Below are 11,655 nucleotides of genomic sequence, written 5' to 3'. Positions count from 1 at the left end.
CTAGCAAATGCAGTTGCATGGTGCGGCAACCCTGTCGCAAGCACTTTAATTAAGTTACCTGGATTCGAGCGAAGAAAAGACATTCCAATTTCAATCCCATCAGCTCACCATCCCGCTAGGCTACAAATGAACTCTTCCGAGAATCAAATTTCATGCCCCCGGCCATAAAAGAAACACTGTTTGGTAACCGCTCGGGATATGGGGATTGGAGTTACCATGGGGTGGGGTCGATGACGAGCGTAAAACACTCAGACAACCAGAGACCTGAATATCCATTGTAGGTGCAGTGATCACTGGCTTTTAGTATCCAGACATAAAACTAGAAACAGAATTTATACTTATACATAAAAGGTTTTGACGGTTTTGAGTTCCAGCAGCAATTTGGAACATGTCCTATATCAGTATATTTTAGCAATCAGTATATTTTAAAAGTACTACTGGTACCTATTTTATGGTATTTTATTTTTAGTATCATGATCAATGCTAAAGCTATCGCAAATACAGATTCTAAATTAAATATAGCAAAACAAAATATGATCACTCCATTTCAACTAGAAAAGCTCTTATAAAACAAAATTCCTAAAAAAATTCCTGCCTTCTTTAAAACAACATTTCCAATTCTTTAAGAATTATAAAATGAGAAATACTTTTGTTTTACGAGCAATTACTGTACTACATTTCCCCTGTTATTTTTAGTTTCTTTTATTTTTTATAGTTTTCTATGTCGGTTGCCTCTGTTTTTTATGTTGGTTCTACTGCTGACTGGGCTCTCTATCATTGCAATTCACTTGATGTTGTTTTTCGTAGCCGGAGTTTGTCGACTTTCATTGCAGCAGAAACATCAGCAGATATGGCCTAAAGAACCACCACAGGCAGAACAATGATAATAATAAAAGCGGTCCCTGGACTTCAACAAACGGATGCTCTCAAGCGGCGCAACTGTTGCACTATGCACATAAAAAAATCTTGAAAGTTTCGAATTAAATGATTAATGATTGCTGTTTACATAATCTTGACATTTTGACGCAGGGGAACTCAATTTCCATCAATCAATATACATAATCATGGCATCTATGAGTGTAGGTTTGTTAAAGTTGGTTGACCTGTGTTTAATGATAAAACTTTATAAAATTGTTAAAAATATTGATTGGCATTTTGGGAACCCCATTATAAGATTATAATATGTCTAATACTATTCATATTCAGGTTATAATAGTAATATATACATTATTAGTTATTTTCTTGGGGCCTGCTAATATTTTTCCACTGCATGTCCAGGTTGGGGGGCCATTCCCTCGTCATCATAGATTGTGTTGCTGTTTTTGCTGTTGTTCATCTTTCTATCTAGCGGCCTCGTATCTTTTTGTTATGGTCTTTCGAGTTAATTGTAAAAGCTGCACTCGCGCTCAGTTCGTTATTATGTTTGCTGGTAAATGGAAAAAGTAGAATACCAGCTTAATGAAGTTTTATGCGTTTCTAATGCTCAGCCAATTTGTTTCGATCTTTTTCCTACGGCTTCTCCTACGGCTGCAATGATATTTCAATTGTGATAAAGATATTTGTTTTAGAGCTGGAATCGTTTGTGGGGAAAATTAAAAAAAAGGTTAATTGAAGTGGGTAGATAAAGAGGTTCTAAAGTTGATTTGTGTCAACAGGGGGTAGAACTTTAAAATTGGTAACGTTTTATAATCGACATTTAAGAACTACAACGATTTCAAGTTTTAAGTTTATAACACACTCTAGGCTTTAAAAATTAAAGAAATTATGTTCGATTTGTTGAAACTTGTTCATTAAACCAGCTAGTGCTAATCAAATTATGTCCCATTCAATTGGCCAGATGACGTCAAGTGCATGACACTCAATTCCCCCATCTTTCCCCTGTCAAATGCCATTTTGCATTTAAAACTATTTTTATACGACTCGCTCGCGTGCTTTCCCCCCTTTTTTTCGCGTGTCAGCGTTTGTCAACTCACTCTTCATCTTGGGGCGGCTTCTTTTTCCAGAAAAAAGAGACAGGTCTGTAACATAATTTTATTTAATTACTTTAAAGCAACAACAAAATGCGGCGACAACAAGAATTTTCTGTGTGTCATAAAAAGGTATATACGGCTTTAGAACACCGAATTTTAATGTACCCTTGCGGACTAAAAATATACCTCTTTTTTATTTGTTTCTTATACGGGCTACTATTTTATAGAGCAACTAAGCTTATCATTGAAATATTGAGGTAAAACTTAAAAGTAATATAATTCCTATCTCTCGGAGTATTGGATACAACATTAATAACATAAGTCTTTTAAAAATGTAGTACCCCATGCAAGATTATTTTAAAAGGGACGAAGTAATAGGAGGCATAGGAAGTGGGGTCATTGGAGTAGTAGTTTATGAAATAGGGGGAATGGGAATAGAACTGGGCATGGTGTACAACTCGTTTTTCGCTGGCCACAATTTTTTCAACATTATAATTTCGCTTTGAATTACACACATTGCACAAACAGAACAACAGCAACCACTGCGAGTACTGGCCAAGTTCATTGACTCGGCCAACAAGAACTACAACAATAGCACATAATGATTGCAACAAGTTTGCATAAAGCTAGCGATGATTATTTTAGCACTTATTAAATTTTAGCACAGCTCGGCCAACACAAGTGGCAACGACAACAACAACAACAACAGGCTTTCAGAACCCATAACAACACCATAATTATGATCCCCATAATCATGATCATCTCGATCTGGCGATCGAACGGCAGCTGCATTTCGCGTCTGCTTAACTTCTGATTTTCCAGCCACATGCAACTTGGGGCTCGGGGCTCCTCGATCAACTCAATTGCTGCCGCTCACTTGCTCCAGAGATCCCCGCCAGCTGCCAGAGATGAGCTAGGTATTGGAATGGTTAAATGGATAACATTACCCTAGGAATGGTATAAGAACTGGTTGGGTATAAAGCAGGGATTTTATAGTACTTCATTTCTCTATTTTTAGTGTGACCATTTTTTATCTCAAATATAAACTTCGAAATGGTATCATGCTTTAACGTTTTAAAGGTTTCTAGTGATTGTGAATATTTTCGAATACATATGCTATGCGTTTCCTATGCTTATAATCTATATATATATATTTTTTTATATGTTTTAAAAGATAAGTCTATGTACTAGGTGGATTTTTTTTAATTTTGAAAAATATTTTTTTGATCGTGTTAAAAGTGACTCCGATCGATCATCTCTGACTGGCTGGATATGCAAAAGTCAGCAGCCGTCTCGTCTCGTTTCTTCGGCTGTCCATCCGTGTGTCCACGGTCTGTTCGCTGTCCAAATGTCCGGACAATGCCCGCCAGCTATTTTACACGCAATTGACTTACAAGTGGGAGAAGCTGGGCAGGAGCAATGGTGCCCCAATGGAGATGCTACCAAATGTTGGCCAGCATGTGATGAAAATGTTCCCCAGGGCAGCGACTGCTTCTGCCGCAGTTGCATCTGCTGGATGCGATTGGATGTTTGTAGTTCCTCGATGATCTGCCCAGCTCCCCCGCACTGCACAATCGATCGATTCTTAGTTGGTTTTCGCAGATGGTTTCGATCGTTTGCTGGAGCGTATTTCTGCCTCTCACTATCCATTGATTGTGGGATTAAGACAGTTCCTGTTCCAATTGCTGGTGTTCCACCTCCTTTGCTACGAACGATCCCTCCCATTTCCAATCTCCCAGTGGCGGTACATCTGAAAACACACGGAAAATAAATGCTATGCTATAAATCTTTATATCTAATAGATAGTATGTATCAATCGTATTTAAAAAGGATAAAGGTTTAGCTAAATATGACTTAAAAAATATATGAATTAAACAAAATTTAAAAACTATAAATTCCTCCTTTAAAAAATTTTTTATAAAATTATTTAAAATGTCTCACTCTTTTGAATGTTTTTAAAAATTTTTAAACATTTCTAAAATTTCAGTTTCAATGTAAATTTTAAATTTAAATTACTTAACCAAATCATCATGAATTCTTTTTTCAATGTATGGATATATTTTTTATATATCTGAATTTAAAAAGTTTAAAATCTTTGTTATTGTTAATATTAATAATTATATTAAATTAAATTTCGAGTTGCATATCTTTCTAAATAATTATTTTTATAGAGATCTAAAATTGTATGGAAGATATTTGAATGCGTATTGCATTTTCAATGTAAAAAGGTCTTCAAAAAATATTTCTTACTTAAGTTTAAGGCAAATTGAGTTAGTCTAAAAGTTACAGGTGTTCTTAGAAATATTTTTTCAAGTGCATGCCATCACATCCCGTGTGTTGTCCTATTGTGGCTCGTTTCCTGCTTTCCACAGTGCTTTGTGCTGCTATTCTCCTGCTATTCTGTAGTCTGATTTTGCCCCAGCGTTTGTGTCTGGCCCCGTTTCCTTTCACAGGGAACTGGCTGCGTTGCGTTGGCAACATCATCATTACCTGGCCGCAAAAAACTCAACAACAAAAAATACAACAAAAATGCGAGCAGCAAGACCAACAAAACTGAACCATTTTTCAGCTTTTCCGCTGAGTTCATTCAACTGGGCGCCGCCTGCTGAGATTTCTTCTGCTTTTATCCCGCCAACCTCCTTGGTCGGCAAACTTTTGTGTTGACAACTACAGCTACAAAAAAAAAAAGGTAAAAAAATCTAGGAAAAAGAAACCAAGTTAGGGCCACCACCCCACCTACAGAAACCACCGCTCTCCAGTTGATGGATGCAACTGTTGCAACTGTTTTGCTGGATAATCCTCCATTAAAAGAAGCAAAAAAAAACGAAGTTGGAGTGATGGGAGAAAGTATAGCGACTAGGAAGGTATCCTTTACTTTATTACATACTCTTTTTAATCATATTATAGTGGTTAAAATAGTTGGAGGTACAGAAATATAATACTTGACTGAAGGTCTTATGATAATTGCTTGCTTTTTGACCAACGAACTAACTTTAGTCCTGGCAACCAAAACATTAAATGATAATTGATTGATAATATACAATAATGTTCTTAAGCTGTAGACAGTTGTATCTAGATGTTACCGGTAAATTAGTCAAAAATCAAGCAGGTGTCATGAGGGCTCAATATGTCTAAGAGGAAGAGAATAAGATTAACCTTGGTTTGGTGATTAATAAGAGGTCCGTTTGTTGTTTTGTTCTTAGTTACCATACATTTTTTAACAATTTAGTTTTTTTTCTTCCGTATACAAAACCTAGAAAAGAACTCATTTGATTATGATTTTATATGATACTTCAGATTGTAAGATTTTTTAATGACTGTATGTTAACCAGAGGTTACATTTTAATGCGTAACGATTGTTTAATAGTTTTCGTTAGTCTGGCCTGTTGATCCTAAAAGAGTTATGAGTTGAGGAATTAATTATTTTTCCTTGTTACAAACGCCCTCAGATATAAAGAAGACCCCAGTTGTCCCGACGAGCAGAGGGAATGGGAAAATAGATGTTGCCTGGTGGCTTTTGCCTGGGGTGAAAATCGTGAGTGGCGGAGGAGCTTTCGAAAATGTGCCACGTTGCACTTGTTACTTGCACCGCGATCCCTCTTTACTTCTTTTGCGAATCGTGTTTACCGTTTTCAGCCTCCTGCCCTCTTCAAGATAATTTTTCCTTCTCTGAAAACTGTGAAAACTCTGGAAAGGAGGATGAAGCTGAAGCTGGAGCAGCTGCACACCGCCATCATCATCATCTTCTACTTGTTGGTGCTTATGGTTTATGTAGGAAACGTGCTGAGTGCCGGCGTGGAAATCTTTGAAAATTGCTCATTGTTCTCTGTGGAAAATGCAATTTAATTGCATTCTGTGCGGGAGCCAGAGGATCCAAATCGTACGTGGTATAAATATTATCATCACCTTCCTGCGCCGCAGTCAATCAATTAGGTCTAGATCGCGCTGGATCTGTTGTAATTGAAATGCCAGATGGAGGAATTCTGAGACGAGCGACCAGACTAATGACCATGGCCATGACCGGAGGAGTATCCAGTTCTCGGATCCAGAGAATCGAAATCGAATGCCTTTGCGGAGGGGTTTCCCCTTTACGAATTGTGATATATTCCACGTTGCTGCTTCTGTGCAGGCATCTCAAATGTTCGTATTTCAACAGAACAGAAATAATTCCCAAGTACTTATGAAGCTTAAAACTGCTGGTCATTGACCTGATAATTAAATTCTTAATTGTTAAGAACAAATGGGTTGCAAAATACGCTAGTTATTTGAGGTGATATTTGTGTAACTTATAATATAAATCCATTTTGGAATACCATAAGAAATTCTATGGCAATGTTTTCCCATAATTGGTATTCCAGACAAGTTCCTCTGCCAAGTTCATTAATTTCAATTTGAATACTTTTCAGGCTAAAATAGATTTTCGTTGGGGATTGTCACTTTAGAACTTCCGATTCCCATCTAATCCAAATACTTCCCCCAGGGCTTTATAAATCATTTGTCATTGTGGGTATTTTCACCATTCACCATAATAATTTGGCAACCCTCGCCAGACTGAAATTACTTATGTATGTTTTTTTCCCCCCATAGATACAATGGGGAAACTGCGACTATTATTCAAACTCTGCATGAACCAACCATTAAAACCAAAAGTGTAAACCAACAAGTTGAAACAACGGCAGGAAGATAGAGAAAAATTGCGAGCGCAATAAATTTATTTACAATTCACGTACGACAACATCACCACGATCCCAACTTCTATACCCCCGCGGTTCTTAGCAATTTGCATATTCATGGAACTTGATACACCCCTGAGCAGAAAATTTGAATTCAAATTCAAATTTGAATTTTTATTTCATTTCTCTACTCTGGCAGAGGAAGAGCACGTGCTGTGCTGGCTTGTAATGACGTCATTAAGTGCTTTTCAGCTACCAAACTGTAGCCAAAGTCTATCCTCACCCACTTTCTTAACCCATTCACACAAAGAACAATTTTCAAGGCTAATCCCAGAATTAACTTCTTAGAAAATAAAATACGAAATTTTTATGTTTGGGATCTGGTAATTTTGTATAGTAAAAATATAAAAATATCTCTCTCTCGATAAGATACTTACTTCTAAAAATATTAATTCCTCTGACCTTTAAAATAATATACCAATTTGTTATACATAATCGTAAATGGGAAATGTTCCAGCACTAATTTTTGGAATCTATAAGAACCATGTTTAAAACCAAAATCGTTGTATTCCCGGGAAAAATCTCGAGGGCAGAATATTATGGCCAATTTTGGACTCTTCGTAAACTTTGTTGGTATGTTTTAGGGCAATGAACTGAAACTGAATAATTAAATACATCCGTCTTTGAATTTTTAGCCATCGCAATGCTAGCACTTGCGCCTCCTCCTTATGATGGTTGTCCAGGTGGTTGCAGTACCTGGACAAAAATTGGCAAATAAATACCAAAGAATAGGCATATGCTTTAAGTTTGTTGGTTAAAATGTTAAGCTTATTTTACTAATAAACTCAAGAACTTTTGTATCGTATTAAAAAAGTACCAAAACCATTTTTGTAAAATTCCAAAAGGTTCCAAATGAAAAAAAAATTGGTAAACAGAATAGAATGAGTAATACATATATTACGACTATTTCTTTCTTACTTATTTATTTTAACAAATTCTAGTATATAACACTAAAATAAATATTTGAAAAAGAAGGGGCACTGGGAACTAAAGTCCTTCGGCCCAACTATTTTTTTCTGTGCACCAATTCTCTTTCGCCACGGTACCGATCATTAATTCGAACGATGCGATCTTTGACATTTTTATACATTGCTAACCATTTTCCTAAAGCAATTTTTCCTAATGGAAAACTTTTTGCTCTTACTCTGATCGGATTTTTGTGTGGTGGAAGAGAAAGAGGTGAAGTTATTGGCCAGGCCAATAGATGCAAAGATTAGTAAAGAAAAATTGTTAATGGTTATTTTTGAGGTAAAATAAATTTGTTCCACAGAAAGAGAAGGAGAGATAGATGGTAGAGGACTTGAAAGAAGATCAGGAAAAGTCGTGAAAATCGTTTGCGGGATAATTGCCGATCGGTTGGCAGAAGGAGGAGCTCCAAAAAAAAAAATACGGATGGAGGTGGAGAAGGCGGAAGAGTCGGAAATTACTTGACCCACAATCTGAACTTTGCAAGATTCAAACCGAATCTAGGCTAAATGCTTGGCAGGGGAATTGACTTCTCTCTTTCAGCGATCTTTCAGATTGGTTACCCTATTATAGAGGACTATAATTTAAGCTGCATTGTTAGAGAAAACAAGTTTTATTTATTGGATTTTTAGAGGTTCAAGGTGTATATAATTTTTTTTGTCTTGTATATTTTTATGGAAGTTTAGAGATTTGTTAAAATATTAACTTAATTTAGGTTCCTTTGAAAATAAAATTTTAGGGAACTTATAAATCAAGAGATTTCTTATAATGATTATGAAACTGGGAAAGAAAGTTTAATAAGTTTCTTTACTACTTTTGGTTTCAGTTTACTTTTGAAATACAAGTATCAACGTTTTACACTTCTTGTACACAACAAAGTTGTACATTTTTTATTTGAAATCGGGTCAAAATGCTGGAGAAAATGACGTAATTGGTGGCCAGAAGAATGGGTTTTACAGCTTTAGCTGGTGGTGGAGGTTTTACGGGTGCTAATGATGACGTTGAGAGGTTCTCGAGTGGAAAGAGATTGAAATGCTTTTCGAGCATTACCAGCATTCATTTCGAAATTTGTCATAATTGGCCATTTTATTGCCCCGCTTCTCTCGAGGCAAACTCTTTTTTTCCGTTCATTCTCCTTTTGTTTTTTGTGGAGTGGAGCATTAAGTGTCATTTCATTTCTTTTTTTTTTATTCCCAGATTTCTGTGGGATCTTTCTCTGGAGCCCCTCGGTTCGTTTTGATTTCCCCCACAGTTTATGTTTTTGGTTTTGATTTCCTTTCATCCTCACGCTCGGTTCTGCGGTGTCCCATTTTATGTTTTCATTACAATTCCATCGAATTCTCCATGGAATTTCAGCGGAGCCTGATTTCGAAAAAAAAAACATTTTTCTGTGGATGTGTGGTTTGTTTATCTTATGTTTTGGCTTTGACTTTAGATCGAAACTGTAATATGGCATGGAATTTGAATGGATTTTAGTGCTACGTAATTTTGAAATAAGCTTATATGGCATAGAGAAACATAATCCACATCAGGGCGAGCGAGAATTATTTTCTTTGGTCTTAAAATTTAATGGATCCACGTCAGTATAACTTTTGTGATAACGTAAAGTCATGTCATTTTTACTATGTGTCATATATCACGGCACCTTTTAACCTTTAATTGTATACTTTAATTTCTCGCATATATTTTGCACAGTTTAAGAAATCAATTAGTTAATGTGAACTTTTAATTTGGCGTGCATAATTGTAAATGAGAAATGTTCCAGCACTAATTTTGTTGATCTATAAAGCCCTTGTTTCAGTTGATAGGCTTTCATTGTTTAAGAAAATCCAGAGGACTTTGTATTATGGCCAACTTTTTGTCATTTGTGACTTTTCTTGGTAAGTTTTTGGCTAGTAAACAAGAACTGAATATTAATAAAAAAAAACCTTTCAAAGGAATTGCATCGCTAGCACTTGCGATGCCGCAGCTTCCACTTAAAAATTGTCCAGGAGGATGCAAGGGCTGGCAACTATCTTAAAAAAAACCCTTTACCTAGCAAGAACAACCTTTTAAGAACATTTTCAAATTCAACGCACTATGTGAACTCTTGCTAATAAAAGACTGATCTTAGGTTATCAGGTCCAAAAAAAAGTTTTCTTGTGTTTTTTTATTTAAAACTATACTATATAATAATGCAAATAATAAAAAAAAGTAACTTTTAATCTAATTAAAAGGTTAAAGGTGTAGATTAGTTTCTAAATTAGTTACTTAATGTGAAGTTTCAATTTGCCGTGCATAATCGTAAATGAGAAATGTTCTAGCAATAATTTGTTTGCTCTATAAAAACCCTGTTTCAATTGAAAGGCGTTTAATGCATTGTAAACCGTAGAGGACTTGATATTATGGGCCAATTTTTTTCTTTTGTGATCTTTATTGGTAAGTTTTCCGTTTTTTAAACAAAAACTGAATAACAATAAAAAACTTTTTGGTATTTAAAAGGTATTGCATGGCTAGCACTTGCATTGCCGCGACCTCCCGCTAAAGATTGTCCAGGAGGATGCTGGGGCTGGAAACCAAGTTAATAAAAGTTATTGTCTGAAGAATCTACATATGTATGTTTAGAGGTCATTGGTGAACATGTTAAGATTCAATGTACGGGTAAACACTTGCCAATAAAGGACTGAAATGTACCCAAAGTGTTGTGGGAAGCGTTTTTGTTTTGATTTTAAATTTATACTGGTTTGATAGAGGCACCAAAATTCTTTTTTTAAGGAATGTTATGTACAACTATAAAAAGATTATAATATTCAATTTTCGTTTGATTAAAACTTGTATGTATGGTTGATAGGTCTGCAAAAATCAATTAAAAATGGTTAACGATGTCTTCAAAATGTGTTTACCGGTTGATTATTCAGATAAGTAGCTGGTTTGATTTTTACATTACATTTAAATGTGAAATTTAAATGTTATAAATTGCTTTAAAAATATATACGTGTTAAAAAATATTATTTTTATTATATTATTAGTTTTAATCATTTTTAAAGCCAATGATTAGCGAACTTTCTTTCAAGATTAAAAAGTTACACTTTAATTCAAAAATCTGTTTGATAACTGATGTCTTTTTTAAAAAACATTCAAATGCTCTTCGACGCTTCTCGATTTTTCCATTTTCCCAGCTCCTGTAAAACACTTTGGATTGAATCTCTGTTGGGCTCCTTCGTGACTGGTAGTGTCAGACCCTGTCATAAATATCCCAATAGCCCATCTGACGTGGCCCTATGAAGTCTTTCGCTTGACTTTCCCAACAATTGCAAAAAATGGCAATACAAAAAATACTGGAAAGAGAGAGAGGGAGGAGGAGGAGGAGGCATGCGACTCCTGGCGATATCTTGGTTATTTCTCTGATTGATTGATTGCCGGCAAAGTCTGGCATCGGATCTGACCCTGAATCCCGACTCCCTGCGATGCCAATAAAACGAACCAGAAGCAAAACAGGCCGATTGCAACTGCAGCTCAGTCAGAGATCAATCGCAAAAACTGCGCAATTTCAATAATTCACAAAAGGAGACGTCCAAAAAGGGGGTTTGGGAGGGAGATACATTGGCCCCTTTCAAGAATTATGGGTCTGTCAATGTCGAAAGAGGGGCGACCCCAAAAGAGCTACCAAAAAAGGCAACGCCAATTTCAGTTTGGCAACGAAATGTGAGGGGATAGGGGTAAACGGGGAGGGAGGATGAAGGGAATCCCATTCCTATATTCCATAGAGCACCCCCGACTTTAATAAACGCATCGCTGCACAGACAAATGCCAATAAGCACAATGAGAAATGTCTAAAAATTGCCAGCCCACTCCGTGCGATCAAAATCCCCTCTTTGTTTTCCCCCTTTTTTTTTTGCCGTCTTGGTACCTCAACTACTCCTCCCTTTACATTTTCTGTGCCTACACAGAGATAAAATAGTGTAGTTTCTTTAAATCATATATTATCTTTAATTTTTCATATTTAA

At 35.9% G+C, this 11,655-nt stretch overlaps 2 long non-coding RNA genes across 2 annotated transcripts; both read left to right on the top strand.

Annotated features, from left to right (window-relative positions):
• The first annotated feature begins 9,439 nt into the window (after nucleotides 1-9,439).
• LOC139352905 (uncharacterized) lies at nucleotides 9,440-9,700 on the top strand. Its single transcript, XR_011603950.1, has 2 exons — nucleotides 9,440-9,549; nucleotides 9,607-9,700. It is a non-coding gene; the product is annotated as an uncharacterized lncRNA (long non-coding RNA).
• Nucleotides 9,701-10,031: 331 nt separating this feature from the next.
• LOC139352935 (uncharacterized) lies at nucleotides 10,032-10,359 on the top strand. The gene is made up of 2 exons (XR_011603990.1): nucleotides 10,032-10,087; nucleotides 10,151-10,359. It is a non-coding gene; the product is annotated as an uncharacterized lncRNA (long non-coding RNA).
• Nucleotides 10,360-11,655: the final 1,296 nt, after the last annotated feature.

This window comes from Drosophila suzukii, chromosome 3, assembly GCF_043229965.1.
Source record: "Drosophila suzukii chromosome 3, CBGP_Dsuzu_IsoJpt1.0, whole genome shotgun sequence".
In the NCBI taxonomy this organism is placed as follows: domain Eukaryota; kingdom Metazoa; phylum Arthropoda; class Insecta; order Diptera; family Drosophilidae; genus Drosophila; species Drosophila suzukii.
Note: the sequence above shows the minus strand (reverse complement) of the source record. Positions and strands in the feature narration are given on the sequence as shown.